The 26,200-nt window shown below is 35.8% G+C and overlaps 1 long non-coding RNA gene across 3 annotated transcripts in view; it reads left to right on the top strand.

Annotated features, from left to right (window-relative positions):
• The window catches only part of LOC141943262 (uncharacterized), a 69,460-nt gene that overhangs the window by 3,495 nt on the left and 39,765 nt on the right, over nucleotides 1-26,200 (top strand). Inside the window, exons 2-3 of one of the 3 annotated variants that reach the window (XR_012628905.1) lie at nucleotides 15,032-15,187; nucleotides 18,965-21,112. This is a non-coding gene — a long non-coding RNA (uncharacterized LOC141943262). Of the gene's footprint in view, nucleotides 1-15,031; nucleotides 15,222-18,964; nucleotides 21,113-26,200 lie in introns of those variants that run through there. The other 2 variants (XR_012628906.1, XR_012628904.1) reach the window with 2 other exon arrangements.

Here is a 26,200-nt window from a genome sequence, read left to right on the forward strand (position 1 = left end):
GAACGGTTTGTTTTTCCCCTTATGGGAAAGATGACAGAGCCCAATAATCATTAAATGAAAAACAATACCTCTTAAACGTCCTGGCTAGGTAGAAGAAAACAGATACAGTCTTTGTCCAAATGATGCCGCTACTATTGGCAGTTTTTCATTACTGAAAAATTTCTCTAATTCCTGTTAAACTTTGGCTTCACTAAAATTACAGTTAGTGATGAACTCAAAAGTCTCTTTCAAGTCTTTAACTTCCACCATTTGTTTATTAAACTTTTTTCCTCCAATAAACTATCAGCTAAACTATTATTATTATTGATTAAATTATCCAATCCTTGCTTGTTTAAATACTGCAGAAGTTTTTCACCAGTAAATAATTTTAAGTTTCAGTGGAACTTCTCCAAGATAGCAGCAATATTAGGAAAATCAAACCCAGGGTTTGGAAAAAAAAAAGCTAAACACGTATTAGACAGAATGTGACCAGATTATCTATTTTCCCATATTTATATTCCTTTTATTGTCTACACCTATATTATATGCATTGCCAAACTAAAAGCCAAGTGTTTATAACTGCATTCTTCACAGAAAAGATCATGCACAGCTGCTAAACCCTTTCATATTGTAGACCATTACTGTGTAGTAGGTTTCTTTTTCCAGTAAGCTGAGGATGGTAACTTAAAATCAGTAATAATTTGACCATACTATTTATCATAACATGAATATATTGGCCAAAACTCTCTTTCTAGTGGCAGAAGGAGAGAGTGTATGTAGGAAATCAATGTCCATTGAGGAGGGATCACCTGCCTCCTCCCATTCACACAATATTCATCAAAATTTGCAAAAGCTTTTTTTGACTTTTCTTCAGGAATAAAGAACCAAATTGTTCCCAGTTCTTCATTCCTGAATCTGTAGATCAGATTTATAAGGTGTTCTTGTGTTCTTTATATCTTGGGGTTACCTGAGGACCTATCCAGATCTCAGTGTAAAAAACAAGGTAGCCTCAGGACAAGATCATTTTTCATCCCTTCCAAGGAATTACTACATGGATCAGGATCCATGAAACTCCAGTGGCTGAGCACTTACCCAAAAAAGGCATCTCCATGGTGATCTTTCTGTACAGTAATTTAAAGACCTTTGATTTCTCAGAATGAAAGTGTTTGAAGACTTGATTTCAATTGCCTTCCAATAATAGTAGTATTTTCTGGGTTTTGCAGCGAGTTGCTTCAGGGTTTTTATAATACGAAAATAGATATTTCAGGCATTAAAACTGATACAAACTAGGAGTAATTCCATTGTAATGAAACAGTGATGTAACATAGTATGTGAGAAATAGCAGGATCACCTTGTGTAGCTTATGTCAATTTATGGTGTTACTGATTGAGTGAAGCATCTTCCTACAAACTGAATTCAGCCAGCTATCACTCCAGAGGCTTCAGGATGTATTCCTCTAACAGTATGGTGAACAGGGTATTTTTCAAGGAATCAGCATACCTGTTTCCAATCTCTGTTTTTAAAATTGCTCTAGCAGTATCACTATTTTATGTCTCATTTTGCCCACCCATCACCAACTGTCTTATTTGTTTGAAATTTTGACACTTTAGGATAAATAAAATATGAAAAAAGAGACATTAACAGAAAAATCAGGTTTTTTGATTCTGTTGTCAAGCCTGCCCCCCTTCCTGTGAACCAAAAGACCTGGAACAACCCCCTGAGTGGTCATAAGGACGTCTCTGCTAGAGCTCAGTCATGCTTTCCAAGAGTCTAATACAGTTTTGGTTGTTCTCATAAATTAAAACTAGTAATACCAGGTTGTATTTTTAAGTGTAGTGTTACAATATAGGACCTTATTCAGGCTTTTTGAAGCCTGGAAGTTTGCTATAGTTCAGCTGACAAATGGGAGTTATAGTGGAGAAGATCAGAAATCTTGCTGGAAAAGCAATGGAAAGGGGGCAAGTAAACATGTTGCACAGGAGACAAAGGAAAAGCAAGAATGAGAAAATAAAGACAAAGGTACTGATTTTTCTGTGGTAACCATGCTTTATATTAAATTATGTAGCAACATTTGAGTTACTCTGATCATTTTACTCACTGCAAAAATGTATAGTACTTGATATCATTAAAGAAAAATATATCCTAGTAAAATTATACTAGTAAACTCTCCTACTGTTAACAACCAATAAACCCCACTTTTTTTCAGTATAATTTATAATCAGTTTTCCAAATCATAAGCTATTCCAGTAAAAGTAGTTTTTACAAATGTAATACTATTATAATGGTAGGATTTTTGTCAACGGAAAGGTGATAAAAGTCATATCTCTAATATTATTGCACTAGTAATAGTTCCTAGTAGAGATCTAGAGATCTTTAAAACTACTTTTTTAAGGCTTACTATATAAAAATGCCTATTCCAGTAGATTACAAATTAATTTTCAGCACAGCAAGATTTTAGGTAATAGTTATTACCTTTAAGAATATGAAGTTACACTGGGAACTTCAACTGATTCTTCCCTAGAGTTTAGCAAACGCCTTAGAGTTGTTCTTCGATAAATTATTTTACTTCACCAACAAAAATTAATGATTCCAGTGCTTTATATTTCTACCCGCTTGAAATCAATTACTGCAAAATACCCCCGAATTGGAAAGTCTTCTGGTGGGGGAGGGTAAACATATAAAACTTACAGACAGGATAAATTGTCCAGAATGATTTGGCACATATCCTCAGAGTTTGCCATGAAAACATGTATCTGTGTGTCAGCTGCACACAAAGGCTATCTGGCCCCAGAAAAAGCATGGGGATTAGACTCAGTGCTGCCTAGTTGAGACAAAGGGTATTCCTTAGTGCAGTGAGGTTAAAACAGAGAGCTCATCAGTGGTACAAGTCTATCTAAATTATTTAGTTACCATTTTGAGCCAGAAGGAAGTGGTGGCAGATTATTAATTACTTTGGGGCTTTCTTCATCTTGTTATTTTGTTTCAGTGAAAGCAACACTGGAAACATGAGAAGGTACCAAAATATGATACCATTTTTACTTTAGTCACTTATAAGTTATAGAATCACTCTTTTATTTTAATGCTAGTTGCAAAATATAACTGATTTTCATTTGCATTTCACTAAGACATCATGAAGTTGCTATGTATGTTTGTAAGTGGGTGCATGACCAAAGTGAATGGAACAACGCATATGCTCAAAATAAAGCATATGTTCATCTACCTTGCTGAATTAATGCTTCTTTTGTTTTCAATTCAATGGGAGAGAGACTGATTGCTTCAGTATTCCAGATCTAAGCTGCCAAATCTCATCCAAGCATACAGTAAGTCAATGGGAATCTTTCTACTGCAGCCCTGATTGCCCTTCTGAATATGCAGACTTTTAAACAATTTTTTCAGACAAATTACAAACTGCTTTCAATATTTCACATACGTATATTATGTTTAGAAACTTTTCTTTTTTTTTAAACTCTTCAAATAGAAGGTAGAAGTCCATGGGCCTACTGGATGAAAATAATTCTGTTGACTTCAAGGGGTTTTAAGTAATTCAGTACAAAATACTTAAAGGAAAAAGTAGTGGAGACAGAAAGGAAACTATATAAAAGATATCAACATAATCTGCAAAGCATTCATGCAATAAAAGAGATTCTCTTCATATTCTAGTGATGGGCAATTTGAATGAATTTTGCATAGAAATATTTAGGGATATGTAATAGGAATATAATGTGTAATTTATTGTTTCTAATAAATTATATATAAACAAAATAACAGCTGGTATATAATTTAAAATTTGGCAGTTACAAAAGTAAAGAATAAACACATACTTTCCAATAATTAAAAATCACAGTTGAGATGAAAATCTTTACATACTCATTGTTTATGTTGATAATAAACAGATATAAATATTGTGTTATAGAAAGTTACACATTTTATATATATAAAAAAGCCTGATTTGTCTCCTATAAATTTTATGTGTAATATTTTTTTTTTGTAATATTTTAGCCAAGTAGGAAGATGTTTCAAAACTTCTAAATATTTCTATTCTTCTTGTTCTTATTTTCATTTAGCGGTTTGTTTGCTCTAGAACAGAAAAATTCATATGTTGAAACAGTAAAAATAAAATTGCTGCGGAACTGAGTCATTGAAAGTGAGATGCATGCCCATAAAAAAGTACAAATCACAAAAAAACCCCAGAAACAAGATCATTGTGCGTATTAGCAACAATGATTACAGATTCATCATGGCTCACAACAAAGGTATTTATAAGTGGACCTCCTGCCTCTGTCACATGCTGTCATTGCTTTGGATTGACTGCTGTTAGAGCCCTGTAATCCTGAGCCCTGGGATCTTGTCCTACATGTTTACCCGACTTGCTATGCCTGTTAGTAAGTATTTAAAATGGAAATGAACTCTAATCATTGTATGTGTTTATAACAAGGGGTTTTAATCACTTAAACACCAGATTTAACATGTTTTTAAAAATAAAGTTTATAAAAGCTGTGATGAGTCTGATATATTTGCCACTTTAGCCCATTAAGTTTGGTTAATACCTGGTATTTCTTAACTCAGTAGGGTGTCATTGCAGTGATATTATAGAACATGTTCCTGGATGAGGGGAAGCATAGAGTAACAACAGCCACTGGGATAAAAATGGCATGTTTATAATAGAAAGTCTTGACAAACTTCATATATGTAGTGCACATGTAATATTGAAAATAGAAGAAAATTTCATATTTTAGAAGACTGATGTGTCAGGTATAGAAATAATATATGACTGCCATTCGCTTGTGAGGTTATGTTGTTTTGTAGTTATTATATAGAGATTAAAAACCAAATATTGTCCAATTAAGAAAAAGTTCATTAAAACTATCATATTCCATCTCACCTGAAAGCTTATTGCCACCAACAGATTACAAATAATGTACTGAAGTAAAATTCCATCTCTTCCATCTTTGTCTCTTCCATCTTTGTTAATATTAAATGATATCTGAAATAAACCACCTGATTCTACCTAAGCCAAGGCAACAACAATGAGAACTTTTTCCACTGGTGAAAGAGAGAACATATGGAGACTGACTATAAAATGCCTAAAACTTGATGGAGAAAATGCTTCCTGGATAATACACTGAAAAATAGAATTAGAATATGTTGACCTCATCTAGATTTAATGAGTTGGACAGCATTTATTTTCTCCAAATAATGAGACATATTCAGTTCTGTTGAAATTCAATAGCCATAGAAACAAAGTTCCCATAAATTGGGTAAAACAAATACAAGGATATAGCACAGCATGATTTATTTTTTTGCTGACATGATTATAAAGAAGAGAAAATCCTTAACATACATATGTACTGAAAGAGCAAGAAATACTTAGGCTTTGAAACTTGTTGTCAAGGCAGTGTAATATTACTTCATTTTTTCCATTCTATGCATTGAAAAATGTATTACTCTAAAATCTATTTCTAGAAATTTCTCTATACACTGATATAGGTCTATAGATAAAACTAATTACAAACAGCCTATTCAGCTGAAAAGTTACAAGAGTTAATTGTAAAATACACTGAATTGGCATTCTGCAACTGCAAAAAGTAGTGTAAGACACTGGTGATGTAAAATTGTTTCTTATTTCATTTGAAGGTGGTAAAAAAATCTCTTATTTAATCAGGAGTTCTGATCATCACACTTATAAGAAATTTCATATTTGCAGTTCCTTGTACCCACTACAAGTCTTGTGGCATGTAGGATCTTTGTGAAAATCACTGCTATTTTCTTTTTAGATTGTTATTAATAAATATTTATACAACATTAACTCTGATGGGTTTTTCCTCTATGAAGGATTCTGAGACATAAGGTAGTGATGACATATCAACTCTCAACAAAGTTGCAGATGTAGCTAATGTGGTCAGTTAAGTCTTATTTCTTTCAGGAGTGACAAACTCTCATGGGAGGATTACAGAAACAGAATCACAGAATCATAGAATATCTCGAGTTGGAAGGCACCCATAAAGATCATCAAGTCCAACTCCCTGCTCCTTGCAGGACTACCTAAAACTAAACCATATGACTAAGAGCGTTGTCCAGATGCTCCTTGAACTCTGACAGGCTTGGTGCCATGACCACTTCCCTGGGGAGCCTGTTCCAGTGACAGACCACCCTCTCAGTGAAGAACCTTTTCCTAATGTTCAGTCTGAACTTCCCCTGATGCAGTTTCATTCCATTTCCTCATGTGCTATCTTTGGTTACCAGAGAGAGGAGATCAGCACATCCCCTTCTGCTGCTCCTCTTGAGGAAGTTGTAAACTGCGATGAGGGCACCCCTCAGCCTTCTCCAAGGTGAACAAACCAAGTGACTTCAGCCGCTCTGCATAAGTCTTGCCTTTCACCATCTTGGTCACCCTCCTCTGGACACTTTCTAATAGTTTGATGTCCTTCTTATATTGAGGATAATAACATAAATGTGAAATCACTAGAGCTAATTTGTACAGTGGTGTGATATGATAAAGATGTTTTTCCTTAGGATCCTAATGAAACAGCTAACTCCATCTGGATAGAACCTTATTCCTGACATAATTTCATTGATTTCAATAGGTTGTGGTTAAGGAAACGGATCTTCCAGTTACAGAAATGTGTTTTAATTTTATAAAACTTATCATTTTAGACTAGTAAAAGTAGTTTCAATACATTCCAATCTACTTTATTGGCTTCAGGATGATTTATTTACTCCTGGAACCAAAGGTGATGTGATGAGTATGTCAGCCAACCCTGTCTATCAGTAACAAAACCATTTTTAATATCTGTCATCCAATGTGCCATATTGTTTTCCAAGTTCAGATAACAGACTGGTAAATAAAGAATGCATTACACACAAGAAAAAGTACACAAAATATTATATTTTTTTATTAGAACGTTATAGTTCTAGTCCAACATCATGCACAATCAATAAACCTAAATTTTTAAAGCAAAACATGCAAGAGTTAAATTTTTTAAAGCAAAAATATCTGCGTTTAGTTGTGCATATTTTTATTTTTAAAGTAAATGTGTTACCAGAAATGGGACTATAATAATCTGTACTTTTAAAGTTTAGCTAAGTGTACATGGTGATAAAATTGTATTTCCAGCCTACTTTACTATTTAGTCTGAACTTCCTTCCCCCCCTCCAATTATTTTATTGTGCTTTTTGAAGAATTTACCATTTTATGAAGGTGAAACATCTGGTATGACTTATAAGAATTTAAGAAAACACACATAAGAGAAAAAGAATATGTTAAAGCTTTATTCAGTTGTTAGTATCTAACTGTACTAGTGATAATGTAGGCAGTAATCACATGTAGTCCAGAAAAAATCAAAGATACTATTCTGTATCAAAGTCTGAAAGATTTGGTTCAGTTATACAAGTACTCATTCACTTGAGTGGTCTTTATTCATATACATGATTGTATTCAACATAATTTTTTGCAAACAATCAAAACGCTGAAGTTCTGCAAAAGAGTATCTTCTGTTTTCTTGTGCTTCCACGATTTTCTATACAGGAAAAGATTCTAAAGAAACTATATTCAAAAATGAGTAGTATTGCAGTAAATGTCTGCAAAAGATTTTGATGTCTGTCTTCCTATTTTTACAACATACCTTATTGTTAATCATGATTATCTGAAACTTCATTGTTATTGAAATACTGATTTCTTGAGCAGATTTCTTAGATTAATATAACTTTGCTAACATTTAAAAAATACTGATACCTCAAACTTTTGTATGTGTCAAGTCTGACTGGAAATATTATGTTTATTATCTTTTGAACTGCATGGGTAAATTATTCATTATTGCATCATCATACCATGGAGGAACTGGGTTACACTATCTCCAAAGATAATGCATTACTTTAAAATGGTTGAAAACCATTTCTCTCTTCATTACAATTGTCACATTAGTGAAAGAAAACAGTCAGCTTTCCAGGAACATTTTATTTATTTAGAGCCTCTAAGATTTCCCAGGAGAATATGTCATATAATCAAACAAAAACGCTTGGCATGATAGATTCCGCAAGACTGCATTACATTCTGTGGAAAGTAATTTATGAAAAAAATGAACTATGCCCATGTTATTCAGTGTTGTGTAGATATCTTAATAAACCATATGATGACAGCAGGCATTGGTCATGGAAGTTTGAACTGTATTTTATTGTGATTATTTTCAATTTGAAGAAATTAACATTCTGTGTAAACCTGGTCATATGAGAACAAAGTTAAAAATTGTAATTATTTTATGAAATTAAAGAAATATTTCACCTTTATATGGTGAATTGCAAAGTTATATTAAAAATCTTTAAGATTTTAATTGCATTTAAATGTTCAAAACCTTTAAAATAAAAGAAAAATAGATCATCTATTAAGACATGTATATGTATGTGCATATATGTGTGTTTATAGCCATGTACACACAAATAAAACATGCACATGAATGATGTACACATATCATACATTGTGTGTGTATGTAGATATGTATATATATGTTTATGCATGTATTCATACATAAAATCACACAGCAATTTTGAGCCCTCTAGTGGTAAGAAACTTCTCAGTTAAGAAATCAGTCATCTAATCATAGGTATATTCACTTAAAAGACAAGTGTCTAAACTCTACAACACTATTAGGCTTTCATATAAGTTCAGGATGGCTCCCTGCAGTTGGTGTGGGTCTGTAGGTACAAGTGTTAATAACAAAATAGATCTGCAAATTAATTTATTATTTCTGGCATCGTTACTTTTCTGCCTTTTCTCTGTTGAAAGTACAGCTCTTCTGTATACTTTTGAAACACTGATGATAATTTGTGATATTTCTTTAAAAAACAACAAACCTTTGACATGAATACTGTCAAATAACCATGAAATGTTTTCACACAGCATCCTCAGTCTCAACCTCACATTATATATTTCCACAAGTAAGTAATCCAAGGGGAGGAGAAGAAAAATCTGCATTTCAAATTGGGAAAGGATTCATGACATATAACTTCAGCTGTCTAAAAGCTAGGTTTCTAGACTAAGCTGGTTGTTTGCACTGACCCTGATGTCGCTGGAGGTAAATAGGACTGAATGAGTTGCCTTCTAAAGGTGCCTGGGAGAGATCTGTAAGATAGGTGAAATCTTTATGGCTGTAAGTTTCTTTCCATTTCTCAAGGAAACCTAACTAACTAACTTAGAATCAATGTTTTCCTTTTAGAAGGCTGAAAAAAAAAATTATATAAATAACCTAGATCCAAACAAGATTAAATAACACAATTATCAATGCTATTATTTATAACAATATTTATAATATGTAATACATATTAGAAGATGAAAATATAATAATACTGCATATGTATATTATAATAACATATTAATAAACGAATAACATATATCTCAGGTTAATTTACTACATGGGGAAACCATTCTGCAAGATTACTACTATCTTGGGGAAATCCCAGAATAACATTCAGAAGTGTTTTGTCTGGTACCTGATGGCTTTGATGGGCTCCAGAGATCACACTTGTGTTAATTTTCATCCTGGACTCAGCTTAAACATTTGGTCTGGATGACCGTCCATGCCTTAAACCTTATAAATCCTGCAGCTGACGTGTTTCTTCGAAGATTAACACTTTGTCCCTGCATGAACAAGGGAGTACAACTATCTAGAGTGGTAAGATTTCCAAATTTCTTCTACAGGGCAGTCTCACTGGGAGGACCTTAAATATGGTATTCATTCCTTCTGTCCACAGTCCTATAATCATGGAACTTGTGGTTCTCAAGAATAGTAACAGTTTAATTGACCAGGGTTTTTAATAGGAATGAGTATCAGTGTTTCTGGAATTATTTCATTAAAAACATAGTATAGTAATTTATGAATGTAATTGGTTATGTGCCAAGAGCTTAGGACAGGAAAATTATGTAAGTCATAAGCAATGAATTCACATTTTTAATAATACAGCAACAATTTTGCTTCCAGTGTATTAGACCAATTTAATATATTGTTATTCAATTAACTGTTTATTTTTAATATCTAACAGAATATATATGCATGATACAGAAATGAACTCCTAAAAGGAATATTTTCATTGGATGCATGTAAAATTTGCACAGGTTGAATTTTTTTACAAGATTATCTGAGTAAAACATGCAAAAAGAAACATAAGTTTTGTGTGTGATAACAGTCTACCTCAGGCAGGTAGTGAGGCATAAGGTTGAGAACTAGTTCCAGCATAAGATAATATGATTATCACAAAAACAGGAGTAGGGTTATACCTTGAGGAAGAAAACACTTCATAACAGTGAAAAAAATTCCTTTGTACTGTACTGAACAGTAGTATATGACTTAGAATGTTAAATGAAAAATAAATTTTACGTTAAGGCACTGCACTTTTCTTGTTTAGAAATCCATTTTCTAGTAGAAATAAAATAGTTAGGAAACTAGTACAATTTGTCAGTGGTATGCTTGGGGTAAACATTTAATCTTAAATTCATACTTCAGAAAATCAGATGTTATTGCTTAGTTATGAAATGTTTGTAACGGGAGTATACGATGTCTGGATAAAAGTAGTTTTAGACAAAATAATTTTCTTCAAGAAGGCATAGCAATTTCTATAGCATGGCTAGAATATATTGATAAGGAGTTTTATGGGGTGCTTAAACTATCAGGAGTTCTTAGTTCAAAAGGATTATTGAATGGCAGCCTGATGAAAGAGGAAATTAAATTTAAAAACTGCTAGTGCAAAGTCATCAAATCAAGTTGTACTTCCAGACTGCATCAGGTCTACAGTAGACCAAGGTACCGTCCATTTATGTGTCACAGGAGACAAGAATCTCCCTGTGTGGACAATCACACTTCAGGGGCTACCCAAAATAAAATAAATATCTCGAAGATCTACCTTAAAGAACTGCCACTGAATAACCATGGTTGAGAGTATAACCAGTGTACACTAGAGAAAAAAGACGAAAACATACAAAAATTTGATTTTTGTCTCCAGCCTTTAATATGTACCACATACCTTATAAAGTTTCAGTCAGATATTTAAAAGGCCTATTCAGGGTAACAGCTAAACAAAGCTTTCCACACAAAGTTGAAGAATAAGGCTGAGAAAGGGCAATCTGTTAGACTTCCTGGGCCCTATGACTTAGGTAACAGGTGCTTGGGTAGATCTTCAGCAATATCCCCCTTGTCCCTTTGTTTGGAAACAAATACACGGGCCAGAATTCAATGGAGCAATAGACCATCTCTGCTGTCCAATGTCATAACTGTGGACCAATAAGGCTAGCAAGGTAACAGCAGAAACATCGGTTTTTATGAGGTAGGACATAAGTTTAATAGAGCCTCTACAGCCTCTACTATTAAATGTGGTCAAGATTTGATGGACTTAAGATTTTGAAGAACTTAAACTGAATGCATTTCAAAGAGATTGCTAATATGCTTTTCTTTTATAAGAACTTATATGATAGTGTGAAGAATCATAAACAATAGAAAACATATTGCTTCATGCTCCAAAACAATTGCTGTCTAAGATTAGGACAGGATTCCTTTGTGGATATTGCCTTATGATAAGCTAGCTGTACCTTCCTGAAGACAGTGGTTCTTATTTATCAGCAGCTGGATAATAGTTTTGGTGGACTGCTGTTCAGTTCTGCTCTTTCAATTTCTGCATATGTCACTAAGGGCCAGGAGACACCATACAAGATTCAAAAAGAAAAAGAGGAAAAGATTCCCAGATAAAAAGGGTCTTCTGCATTGCCACTGAGTTTCTGTGTCACATTTATAGGTTTCTTTCTTTGATATTTGAGAACCGAGTTGTCAGATGTCTTTTTAAGAAACCTTTTTGTAGTTTACTTACAGATGTGCAAAAGTAATCCTGTCACAACAGAGAGAGAAAAGATACTTAAAAATCTTACCACTAAAAAAACAGTGAAGAACATCATGTGTAATATAGTCTTAAAATATTTCTTCTTACCTTCTTATTAAAATAAGTTGATATGTACAGTCTTATTCCTAATTATGCAGATTTCTTATGCATTTGCTTTGCATGTTTTAATATGCTTTATATATGCCAAAAATGATAATTACATCATCTAGCCTGACATCATGGCTCATCAAATTTTACACTTTATCACCCTAGGACAAAAGCCCTTGTAGAGGTATCCTGAGTAAAATGTTAGAAAGCACCCAGCTTCCTGAAGGAAAAATAATCAATTATACTAGATATGACTAAGTGAACTGTATCCATGATTAGAAGGGAAGTGAAACTCCACAGTGCTCTGCAAAGCAAGCCAGAAAGAAATTTTTGTGAACTGAAATCAAAACAACAATGAGTTTCAGTTCTTTCTCACAGTATGGTATCTGTGGTCCTTTCTCTAACCATCACCCATTCTGTGCCTTGGAGGAGAGGAAAAATCAAAAGTAACCACAATACATTAATGCAGATATACATCAAGTGAAACAAAAACATCTTGACTTTACAGGAAATTATTTTAAGGCCTAAATTATGAGATATTATTATACATAGTGCCCTGCTCTGAGGTGCAAAGATGAGACTGTGGAGAACAGTCAAGTCTTCTATAACTTTAAATTCCTCTACTTTTGTTCCCAAGCCCAAACATGTGAGGGGACTGAGTCTTATCCTCAAAGACCAGAAAGGACACAGTAATTATTCAGTGTGGCCCTCTGTACTCCCCACTAGTAGAATGTCTTCCACAAGTTAGATGAAAGTGCATCTAATTTGTTTTAAAGGAACCATGACCCTTTCAGGTCTTCCAATAATTTTGTGTATTATTTCTAGAAGAATTATCTTAATTTCAACTCCTGGTAATTAGCTTGTGTTTCATTTCTGACAACAAGATCAAAAAGCTCTGTGCTGTCAGATGTAATTGGTATGTTTAAATATTTATACTCATTTATCAACCCATCTCTTAAACTTCCCATCAATATACCAGATAAATGTAATTAATTACACCTCACACCATAATGCAAGATTCTCAGCTATGTGATCTTGGTTTTGGGGTTTGGGGTTTTTTTGGCATATCCTCTCCAGCATTTCTCATCTCCATTCCCCTTTATTATCCATTCAAAAATTTTGTTAGCCCTCTTTTCACAGAAGCACAGAAAGTTCAGGCTGAGAATGTAATCTATGGTAATACTTAAACCCTAGGTTTAGTCATTGATTTTTTAAGACAGCTTCTCCCATTCTGTAGATATAAACTGCTTTGTTGAATTCAAAATGTGTTCCTCTTCATTTGTTTCCATTAAATCGATTTTTCTGGATTCTAACCATTTAAATCACTTGATTTAGATTACCAAAATAGTAATCCCTCCCATATTTTTAATAGCCTACAAATCTTTGGATAATTCACAAACTGTGTACAATATTCACTGATAGAGCTAGGCACTTTTTAACAACTTTCATACCTTTCACCCCCCAGTTCCCAGTTTCCTGGTGGAAATAAGAATTATCATGTAACAAATCTAAACAAGTTAAAATAACTTTATTTTTTTGAGTTACTTTTGCATACAATTTATGCATAACCTTTCCCTTGTTCATCCCTTCAAGGATCCAGAAACCATACTCTGAAGGCCATAAAATACTTGTAGAGAGAGGTTAGAACTGGAACAAGTAAAAATATCCAAAAGATCCTGCATATCAATATCAAAAGAAGAGTTTATAATCCCTCTGGCTCATACCTGTGAATTTCATAAAATGTGTTTGTGTCAAAAAAACCTTCACATGTAGTAAATGAATTAAGTCCAAGTGTACATATGTACTTTGTTTACCATGCCCATGATCCAGTCAAAACCAAAACCAGACAGAAAAAGATCTCACAAAAAAAGCTATCCAACTACTAGTAATTATAATTGTAGTCTCTAGTTCATTACCAGAAAAGTTCCAAGGTAACAAATCCATTCTTGTACCTGAAATGAGGGTCAGACTAGGTAATTTATTATTCTGTATTATATCCTTTTCTGGATAATAGTACAACATTTGCAAATCTCACTGTTTCCCAGTTTTCCAAGATAAGTTAAAAATTGACAATGATTCGCTAGTTCCTTTGAGACTTCTGAGCATAAATTACTTAGCTAGTTCATTTGAAACATTCTCCAGTGGGAATAAATGTTGCCTTATCAGTGCTTTATTTCAGATAGAAAATGTTGTGTTTCCATCAACATTTGAATGACTTGGCCCTAAACCAGCCATTATCTCAGTTTCTCTTACTCTGAAAGAACTTATAACCTTTCTGAGTAAGATACACCACAGTGTACAACTCTCGTTTTTCACAGTAGATAATTCTGTAAACATTACAGCTCAGATGAAATAAAAACATCCAGCAAGTTGTGTACATGCTTTCTTTCCTAAACATAGCTTTTTATAGGAGTCCCTCTCCCTTTCCCTGGTCTGTTTTCTATAGGACTTTCCTTCCCCACTGAATTTGGTAAGAGGTCAGAATCCCTATTCTAAAAGAAAATGTCACCTTATTTCTTTTTTCTCTATTTTTGTCCCACATACTGCAGAAATATGCACTGAAAACTCTATATTCTATATTCTCCTTTGCAATGATGGAGAGTTCTTATAAGCTCTTACTTGAGTAGACAAATAAAAGACTTTTTTTATATGTTCAGGATAGGCTACTTCAGAATGAGAGGGGGGAAAAAAGGACTCAGAGAAGCTACTTTATTCATTGTAAGTGTTGTCCAGGGAGTAAAAACTGGAAGTAAAATCTAATATTTTAGAGCAGTACTTTGGCAGGAAGACATTTTAAGTATGTGATATTTCAAAATCTGGAAAACATTTCTTGGTGATATTACATATTTTAGAGACTCCCTGTGTTGACAGTGTTTTGTTGATACTTTTATATGTGGTTGGACGTTTTTGTTGGCATCTGTAAATTCCAGAATTATTTCTGCTGTCAACAGCAGAATCACAGTAGTAATGCCTTAAGGCTGCCTTGCCTGCCCCACCCCCCCCCCCCCCAACCGATTTTTCCAGAAAGTGCCCAGTTTCATAATGGGTCTTCTATAATCTTTACAAATATTTCTTGTTACTCTTCCAGAATGGTGCTGCACATTTGAATTTGAACCAAGTGGCTCCACTGGCTAGAACCAATGATTCTCCAAGACTTAACCACCTAAACAGGAATTTTCAAATAAAAGCTAACATTTCTGGTGACCAAGTCTGGGAAGTTGGAGGATAAATTGGATCATATGGGGTAAGGAGCGTAAGACTGAAAAAAGAGTAATAAGGTAAGAGTGTTGTGCGATTGGAAATTGAAAGAGGAGAAGATGGAATGGGTTAGCAAAATGACTGGTGTCAGCAGACCTGCAAAATTCTGAAATTGGCAGAGACTGAATAAACTGAACAAGAAGGTGGGGCAGGAAAGATTATTCAGAGAGAAGAGTGGCATTGTAAGACAAACTGGGGTGAGGAAACTTTGGGAGTCTCGATAAAGATAATTGATAATTAAAGAGAGAGAAGTATGAAGACCAGAGCAAGAACAAAGGAAACAGTTTGAATGGAGAAATCAAGTCAACACAGATATTACCAATCTAATACTTATTGTTACATTGTTGTTTAAAATCACAAAATGTGGTTCTCTTTGAATCTTCATTCTTGCCAGTTTCACACTAAGGAAAATATATATAAAATTACTTTAGAAAGAATACATTTAAAGTATATTAGGGCTGCAAGCTCAAGCACCCAATTCTAGTCTATATTATTATCACTGTTACTTATCAAACTTATCTTGAGTTTCCATTGCCCATTGCCTCAAACCAAAATATTGTAATATCGCTTTTGACTAAATGGTGCTGTTGTGCTTTCCTACTGAAAACATCTCAGCCAGCTCATCAGGGTATTGTATATATGGATTAATTAAACCTTAAAATATATAAAACAACTTATCTAATTAAAATCTAGTTTATTCAGGCCTACAAAAAATGATATGCAATATGAACTAATATACTTAATGTTTCTATATTCTCAAATTTAAAAATGTTTTCCTAATGATTTACACCTAAATTAAAAGATTAAGTTGAAATAAAGCAAAATGAATGTATCAGAGAACTGTAAATTCTAAGTATTTCTAAGAATATGAGTATTTTAAAGCTCCTTATAATAATTTCATACTGATTTACTGTGGTTTTTGCTGATGCATTAAATACATTTAATGAACTTTATCATGATAAAACTTAAAAAAATTGACACCAGTCAAAGATAGTTCAAAACATCTTAATATGATTTTTTTAAAAAATTAAACTAGTTGGAACAATTACTTCACCACTCTGCAATGGAATTAAATAATGCATCACTGCTCTGAAGTTAGTATTTTGAATGTCTAATAATACACCAGATACATACAATGCACTAAGTGTAATTTTAATATTCATTTTTATGACTCAATTCTTTTCCAGAAAGGTCAATTTTAAGTTAGTCTAATCTTAAAAATAGCTGAAGAGTCTAATGTTAGACTTATGTAGGTAAGCTACTGGCCTGGGTTCTTCACCTAATTCAGCTTTAAACTTCTGCCTTTAAGTATAGTTTGGTTCATATGTAAAATACTTTCATTGTGTCTTTGGGAAGATTTGTCTTTGCACAGCACTAGAAAGAATTGAAAGGAAAAAGGCATGATACTGTATGTGTAGAAGTGGAACAGCAGTGAACAAATAATAAGGATAGACACATGAAACATTGTCTTAGATACGTAGAAAGAAATACTTGATGCAACAAGTGAGGTTTAATTAGGCTGTAACTTTTAACAATTTAAGTCAGCTGGGAACTGCCCTGCAGTAACTCAGACCACAAGGGTAATCATTACTTACATTTCCACTTACTGGACAGCTGCTGCCAGTATTCACCACTTCACAGTTAGTCCAGCCAATTTCTAGGACCTCACATATAAGAAAAGCTACTGAAAGCTATAACCCTGTTTCCCTCTGCTTTAGATATGGCCTTTCTTTTAATCTGCTTTAACTCTATTCAAACTGCCAAGACATGACAATGTGTGCAGGGCTCTAACCCACTCCACTAAGCTGTGGCTATAGTGATGGTAAAAATACCTACTATTTGCAGTCTGGCAGCATGCGAAATACTCTATTCCATTTCCAAAGGAAGTGAAGGTGCAGTGCCCATATAATAGTAATTTGTAATTAGTATAGTAATTATTAGTAACAGTAATTGTAATAGTAATTCTATAGTAGTCACAGCATAAACAAAGGGCTCAGTCTGATGGGGAAACTTTATGCTGCCTTTTCTTTGTGCTCAAGATATTAAAAACTGAACACTAAAGAACGGAAAATAAAGTTGTGATATTTGGGCACTTACTCCTTGACAGTTTTGCTAATATTCTATTCTCATTATCTGAGTGGGCAGAACAATGCCTGCACAGTGCTTACATAAGCCACTACACTGATACTCAAAGTCTAGGAAGGCGACATTGTTCATAGGTCTCTTTCTATCTCCCTCTAGCTCTGCTGGTACAACAGCCTATGAGATGCTTGAAACGCAACAGCCATGGTAAACTACGCATAAGAGAAGTTCTGTTAAGTTTCAAATAATAAAACAAATAAAATTGTCTTGTTTTCTAGAACTCTTTAAAATCTATTAACCTATAGTATGTATTAAATAAGGGTTGACAAATTGTTTTAATAGGTTTATGAGTAGAAGCCTAAAAGAGGTTAGTGAGTTTTGTGTACACCCTGAGTTAGGAAATTAAGCTGCAGAAGTGTTAAAAATAAATAAATAAATCTTTAATCTCTAGTGTTTTAAAGCTACAGTGAACTCTCTAAGATGGAATAAAGCAAAATAGTAGCCTGTGAAAACTCTAAACATTATACAAAAATGGATCTATAAATTTCTTGTCTCTTAGGGCAGAACATAAATACTGTAGCAGGTTTACCTGCTACCTTCCTGAAAGTAGAATCAGGCTATAAGTATCTGCAGAGAGCACAAAGTTTGTTATTTCAAAGCCTTCAATGGGTAAATCTCATAGTATTTTTGCTTTCTCTTTGTCACAGTGTAGAATATGGCTCCTTTTCTCCCCCCAGGAGGGATTTTTCTCTCCTTTTCTATTAAAACAACTAAAACTTGAATCAGTGAAACTATGAAAGAGGAAAAAGAAATAGAAGCTAAGAAAAGTAAAAAGTTTGAAGGCAACTGGAAATTGACAAATAAGTGTCAGAGCAGAAAAGGATGGCAGTTTGCCAACCAGCTGTGAAAACTAATTCAGCTTTAGATAAAGAGATTTTAAAGGGGAAAAGGACAAGCAAACTTCAGAAAAAGGAGGAATAAAGGAGCAAAGAATAAATCCTTAGAGCTGTGTTAAAGAAGAAACATAGGCAGTGCTTTGTTGTTTTAACTGCAGAACTGCAAGAGGGGCTTTTCATTGAGACTTTGAATAGCACCAAAGAAACAGCCAGAATAAAGTGGAAGCACTAAAGGTTTCCTTAATGCAGTAGCTTATAGACCAGCCCGCAAAAAGGGATTTAAAGAGTAGTTTTTCTAGATAAATAGAAATTATTAATGGCAGTGTTTTCATCACCCGTCTACATATATAGTGTTACACACAGTTCTGTGTACAAATTCATGGCAAGAAGTGGCTGAGATTTTTAGACAAAGAAACTGCTGACAAAGAAAATGAAACTGAAAATTTCATTTAGGAAGCCACTTTTCACTAGAAAAGAAAAGTATTTTGGTGAGCCAGTATGTAATCTTCAAGAATACAACTTTTTTTTTCTAGGTATATCATGTTTGTTATTTCATGGTCGGAGAGCATGTAAAAGAATGAAGTGATGAGTGCTGTCTGGTCACAACAGCAGACCAAAATAGCAAGCTGGTATATAAAATAACATGAAAGAAGGTGGTCACAGGCTTGTCCTCTCATCTGTCACTAGGCGTTTTAATCAGGCGGTGAATAGCAAGTCAGCATGACGTAATGCTGCTGATTATTATGCAAAGATCTAATGACTGCATCTACTCTGCCCAATTACAGCATTCTCAGAAGTTCTCTTGGGACAACATCTCCTGACCAATCTGACTATACAGAGCTTAGTGGTCCCCTCTGAGTGCCCTAAAAACACCAACTCTGAGCTCACAAGAGGATTCCCTGAGAGTGCCAGGCTCTGAGAATGACCTCACCTATGCCCTCTGTATGAACTACATCCTTTCACCTCCATTATGCACGCTTTGACTCTGCTGCATGAAATTCCCAGAGCAGCCTGGAATGACTGTCCAGCTTTTATCCTGCATGGGCAGGAGGCACAGGCTCTCTCACATTACAGCATGCACCTTAGGTACCTGAAAGATCTGGCATTAAGAAGACAAGAACAATGTTGGCTTCCATCAAACAAAAAGCCTTGACATATGTAACTGCCATAAAACTCAGGGAGAGTTCACCTAGTATGTTTAAAACATTTCTTAAATATTCTTTCAGAGATGGAATTATGAATGGGAAATATCACTCCAAAGTGTATTTTGCAATGTTATGGAGAAAAATAGGAATAATAAATAATATTCTATTTTACTGTGAAGTTAGAGCTCAGAATTTCAATGGATCAAACAGAAAAAATACTTCTGCAAATAAATTACATTTTCATTGTGAGCTGTAGTATTGTCATCAGCACAGATTAGTAAACTGTGAAATAAGGAGTTAACATGGAGACCCTCTGTTTGCACTTAGTCACAAACAGACTATAGAAATGTCATCATTAGTTGACATTTCAATTGTGAAAGTTTCTCATTTCCTGCAAGCTTAGGCAAATGAGGGATTTAAGCTATATTTTACTTTTTATGGCTACATTTTCTGGCAGTGAACTGTTTCAGATTGACAATAAAATTCCTGTTTGTTCGTCTTTTGGGAAGATTCTTTGGAAGTTTTTATCAGCTTAATCGTTGTTCTGCTATTCACCAGTGCTGAAGGCTATACTTTCAGTGAGGTATAACAAACAAGGATGTTACCTTCGTGTCTACCATGGCCTGTAAGACACCAAACTTTGTAACCATCCTTATTTTTTGTTGTCTTTCCTTGTTCCTAATTTTTCACCCCATTTTGGGGCTAATGTTTAATATTAGATAATTTAATATGGCTTTTCTAACTTGGAGGTGCTTTAATTCATTGTCTGCTTTTCTATAACTATTTCTCCCACTGGATATGCATATCTTATGGTATGTATGTTCTTTGAATATGTCCCAGTTGTGTGAGTGAGCCATACCCAGTGACAAACTGCAAGAGAAGGAAAATTATTCAAAAAATATATCACTCTTAATTCACATACTCCCTAATATATGGAATTTGCCTGCAAAGTCTTTTTAAGAATTTGACAAAAAAAAAAAAAAAATCAAACAAACTACTTGAGACAACATCTGGGCTGGAAAACTTATCTCATAGGTTTCGAATGGCATTCTCCTCATCAGTATCAGTGGGTCTATCAGGATGTCTTCCAAACTGTTATCTCTCCTCTGTGGTGGGGAATGCAAACTTCTTGGGTTAAAGACAAAATGTATATAGTATTTAGAGCATTGATAGCACTTGATAATGGAAGGGGGTTTTATGATCATATACTCTAGTTTTTAAATGCTGTTATTTGAAATTTGTATGGTAAATATGTTGCTAGGAACTAAGTGAGAATTTGTGAGTCATGAAAAAAATAACTGGAAGGCATCTGTTATGGCTTTCCATCCTGTTCTTCTAGACATTTAATAATATTTGCCAAAAGGGACCAAGGAATTCTGACATTCCCATTGCTTAATCACACAAATACCTTCACTGATATTAAGGAAATTACTGATGTGAACAAGAGTTTGTGGACTCAGGACCTTAATCTGGCAACAACTGAGCTGACAGTTCTTGAACCACAGGAAGAGGAACTACTGGAGATGTGGCTGCCCTTGTATGTGTCAAGTTCAAATCATGTTACATGTGTTCCAGGATACCAGGGGTGTTACCTGCAAGCCTATTTTCTCCCAAAGTCATAAAAACAAATTTATGGCATATACATCAGGGATTCTAAATTCCTTTTTGATATGAATGTCCTTGCTAGATTCACTACTGTACTGCTTCTGGACTGTTGATTGAAAAATAGCATGTAATATTGCTGTACTATTGTGTTCTTATTGCTGATAAAATCAGGCAATGCTAAGAGAGCTGGTTTTTGAGTTTTTATTTGTCAGCACATAAAAGTGAAATGTTAATTTCGCCTTTAACAATATCTAATTAGTAACAATTCCTATTCAAAAACTTTCTTTGGTTTTATTGGCTTGAGTTACACTACATTTTTTATAAAATGTTCTGTGAAATGACTTTTTTATAATTTCTTTTAAACTTCATTATCTTTTGATGACAGTAATTTTCATTTCTATTTTTTAATCTCCTTTTAGCCAACTTTTTCACTTTGATTTTTCTCTACAGCAATGCATGCTTTTTTTTGCTAACTTTATTTTGCTAACTTTATTGGCAATTTACTTTTTCACAAGGACATCCTAATATTTTTATATGAGTTGTGTTTGCCTTCTTAAAAGCTTTTTTAAAAGCTGGCCCTCTCTAGCACCCATCAAAAATAATGAAACTGTCCCTCTGGGCTATAACTAAGATTCTAGAAAGTGAACAGATTAGCAAGAAACTGAAACAAATAGGTTGCAGCCATGTCAGGTAGCTTTGATAATCTTTGCAATCTACACTAGAGAGTCGTCCTCTCTACGACTCGATGAGAGAGCTCAGGTACTGTAAAGATTGGCTTATTCTTGGAAGTACATTTTTCCTCTAGCTGAAAAATACAAATGGGAGCTGAAGCATCTTGATAAGACTTGTTTATAAAATTTTTGTCTCCCTGTGAAACAGTTTGATAAGCTTTTACAATATTTTGCAAAACTTTTTTGCTAAGTTTATATTCATGGCCTGATGTCTCTCAGAATTGGAGGAAGACATTATTGTATCTTTTTTTTTGATATTTGATGTCTAGCACTGAGTCTTAAAGCTTCTGTATCATGGAGAAACTTTCAAATATTCTCCCCTCAGAATATTTTTCTTCTACTGTATTTAAGCTTTGAAAGCTTTGAAAAGGAGTGAGTGGCAAGGGTCTTAGAGCTATCTAGTTATAAACGAAACAAAAGGTAGCAGAGGGACATGAATTACACAAGTTCATCAGAAGTACAGAACTGGAAAACTCCTATGGAAAAGTTTTTTAAAAATTACTTACTGTGAGCATATTAGATTGCATTTACTGGCTTTCCTTAATAATATTACAGCTGAACAACAAGACCATTACATTTTTTGAACAAATAATATTAATCTTTCTTTTTTACATGACAGCTTTTTAAAAAATGGAAAACCTAATTCCTTTTCAATGAGTTTAAGGAACAAAATCAAGTGTAAATCTCACCAACAAAATCACTACTTGCATTTAAGGCTTAATCCACACCTCCGTAGCACTGCAGTAGTTAAACTTTTTTTTCCCAGTCTGCATCATTATTTGCAAATCACTAAGTGCAGAGAGCTGCAGACAAAGCAGCTGTAGGAACAAAGAATCTATTTTTGATTGTAGTTGTTTTCTGGTAACATAGCTTACCTGCATCAGAGGCTTCAGACAATAAACATTCATTTCATTTTTCTACCCAGCCTTTCTTGCTGTTTTTTTTTTTTCTTCTTTGATGCTTCATGGAAGGTAGAGTCCTGCCAGTGTTCTACCATTCCAGCAATGCATGGTGTAATACCCTGCATAAAAATATATAATAGAAATACTGCTTGTCCAAGTGGAAGCTATTGTCTTTTATATACTTAATAAGTTTAATGTCTTTTTGTCTTCCAAGATTTTTCTATACCAACTAAACCGTTGAAGTTAACTGGCTTCTTAATGATTTTCAGGTTTCCTTGGACATCAATAGGATACAATATTAGTTTTGTAAAACTATCTGAATTCACCTTTGTCAACTAATACTTCTGATAAAAATAACTCTTTCAGAGAATTAAGATAAGCTTGTAATTGTATTAAAGTAAATAATGCTGAAAACGTTCATAAAATCGACATTGCAAAATCTTCTAGCAAGTGCTAGAAGAAGCATCTGCTCTTCTTTGTTTATATGTTTCTATTCAGTGGTACCCACAAATTATCCACTGCACCTGTTACTCTGATATTGGATGTAGGAGCCTGAAGCCTGCTCACATTATGCTTTAAAATCTGACACTGCCTTATGATCTCTGCTTTTTGTCCATGTTGCCCAGTAAGTGTCTTCTCTGAATAGATGTAGATGCAGAGTAATAACAAACTAACACATATCCAGAGTATAATTATTATACTACCAATTACAGAATCACAGCATCACAGAATCATCTAGGTTGCAAAAGACCTTGAAGATCATCTAGTCCAACCATTGACCTAACACTGACAGTTCCCAACTACACCATATCCCTCAGCGCTATGTCGACCCTACTCTTGAACACCTCCAGGGATGGGGACTCCATCACCTCCCTAAGCAGCCCATTCCAACACCTAACAACCTGTTCTGTAAAGAAATGCTTCCTGATATCTAGTCTAAACCTTCCCTAGCGCATCTTGAGGCCATTCCCTCTTGTCCTATCACTTGTTACTTGGTTAAAGAGACTCATCCCCAGCTCTCTGAAACCTCCTTTCAGGTAGTTGTAGAGGGCGATGAGGTCTCCCCTCAGCCTCCTCTTCTCCAGACTAAACAACCCCAGTTCCCTCAGCTGCTCCTCGTACCACACGTGCTCCAGACCCTTCACCAGCTTCATTGCCCTTCTTTGGACACGCTCAAGTAATTCAATGTCCTTTTTGTAGTGAGGGGCCCAAAACTGAACACAGTCATCGAGGTGCGGCCTCACCAGTGCCGAGTACAGGGATAAGATCATTTTCCTGTCCCTGCTGGCCATTCTGTTGCTGATGCAAGCCAGGATACCCTTGGCCTTCTTGGCCACTTGGGCACACTGCTGACTCATGTTCAGCCGGCTCTCAATCAACACCCCCAGGTCCCTCTCTGACTGGCAGCTCTCCAGCCACTCCTCCCCAAGCCTGTAGCGCTGCTGGGGGTTGTTGTGGCCCAAGTGCAGCACCCGGCATTTGGCCTTATTGAAACTCCTACAGTTGGCCTTAGCCCATCGCTCCAGCCTGTCCAGGTCTCTCTGCAGAGCCTCCCTACCCTCGAGCAGATCAACACTCCCACCCAACTTGGTATCGTCTGCAAACTTACTGAGGGTGCACTTGATCCCCTCGTCCAGATCATCAATAAAGATGTTAAACAGGAGTGGCCCCAAAACCGAGCCCTGGGGGACACCACTCATGACCGGCTGCCAACTGGATTTAATTCCATTCACCACAACTCTTCGGGCCCGGCCATCCAGCCAGTTTTCTACCCAGTGAAGCGTGTGCCCATCCAAGCCACGAGCAGCCAGTTTCGCCAGGAGAATGCTGTGGGAAACGGTGTCAAAGGCCTTACTAAAGTCAAGGTAGACAACATCCACAGCCTTTCCCTCATCCAATAAGCAGGTCGCCCTGTCTTAGAAGGAGATCAGGTTTGTCAAGCAGGACCTGCCTTTCATAAACCCATGCTGACTGGGCCTGATCATCTGGTTGTCCCACATGTGTTGTGTCATGGTACTCAGGATGATCTGCTCCATCAGTTTCATGGGCACTGAAGTCAAGCTGACTATTTCCTGGATCATCCCTCTGACCCTTCTTATAGATAGGCGTCACATTGGCCAATTTCCAATCTGTCGGGACCTCCCCAGTCAGCCAGGACTGCTGGTAAATGATGGAAAGTGGCTTGGAGAGCACCCCAGCCAGCTCCTGCAGCACCCTCAGGTGTATCCCATCCAGTCCCATAGACCTGTGTATGTCTATGTGATGCAGTAGGTCACTGACTATCTCCTCCTGGAATGCAGGGGGGGTCATTCTCCCAGTCTCTGTCTTCTGGCTGAGGAGGCTGGATTCCCTCAGTACAACTAGTCTTGTTATTAAAGACTGAGGAAAAGAAGGCATTAAGCACCTCAGCCTTTTCCTTATCACTTGTTACCATGTTTCCTCCTGCATCTAGCAGGGGATGGAGGCTCTCCCTGGTCTGTCTTTTGCTGCTGACATACTTATAGAAACATTTCTTGTTGTCCTTGATTGCTGAAGCCATATTAATTTCCAGCTGGGCTTTAGACCTCCTGATTTCCACCCTGCATAGCCTCACAGCATCTTTGTAATCATTGTGAGTCGCTAGCCCCTTCTTCCAAAGGCTGTAAACTCTCCTTTTCTCCCTGAGTTGCAGCCAAAGCTCCCTGTTCAGCCAGGGTGGTCTTCTCTGTCGCCGGCTTCTCTTACAGCACCTGGGGCCAATCTGCTCCTGAACCATTAAGACTTTCTTCTTAAAGGGTGCCCAGCCTTCCTGGACCCCTATACCCTTCAGGATCATCTCCGAAGGGATCCTGTCAAGCAGGTGCCTAAACAAATCAAAGTCAGCCCTTTGTAAGTCCAGGATGGCATTTCTGCTGCCCCCTCTCCTGGTCTCTCTAATAATAAAGAAGTCTATTATTTCCTGATCGCTGTGCCTTAATCGGCCTCCAACCGACACATCATCGACCGGTCCTTCTCTGTTCACAAAGAGGAGATCCAGCAGGGCACTTTCTCTGGTTGGTTCACTCACCAGCTATGTCAGGAAGTTCCCACACATTCCAGGAATCTCCAGGACTAGTCCCGCTCTGCTGTGTTGTATTTCCAGCAGATGTCTGGGAAGTTAAAGTCTCCTGCAAGAACAAGGGCAAGCGATTGTGAGATTTCTCCTAAGTGCCTATAGAATATTTCATCCACCTCTCTGTCCTGGGTGGGTGGCCTATAGTAGACTCCCACTACAACATCTGATCTGTTGGCCTTCCCCCGATTCTAACACAAAGACACCCCACCCTGTCTTCACTATACTTGTACTCAAAGCAATCATAACAGTCCCTAACATACATCCCACCCCACCACCTCTCCTGCCTTGTCTATCCCTCCTAAAGAGCTTGTAGCCATCAATTGGCACACTCCAGTCATGGGAGACACTCCACCATGTTTCTGTAATAGTCACTACATCATAATTTTCCTGTTTCATCATGGCTTCAAGCTCCTCCTGTTTGTTACCCATGCTGTGTGCGTTGGTATAGATGCACTTCAGATGGGCTGATGTTTTGCCCCCTTCCCCCTTCAAATCTAGTTTAAAGCTTTCTCAATGAGCCCAGTTAACTCTTGCACCAAGATCC

Source organism: Strix uralensis, chromosome 4 (assembly GCF_047716275.1).
Source record: "Strix uralensis isolate ZFMK-TIS-50842 chromosome 4, bStrUra1, whole genome shotgun sequence".
Lineage (NCBI taxonomy): Eukaryota > Metazoa > Chordata > Aves > Strigiformes > Strigidae > Strix > Strix uralensis.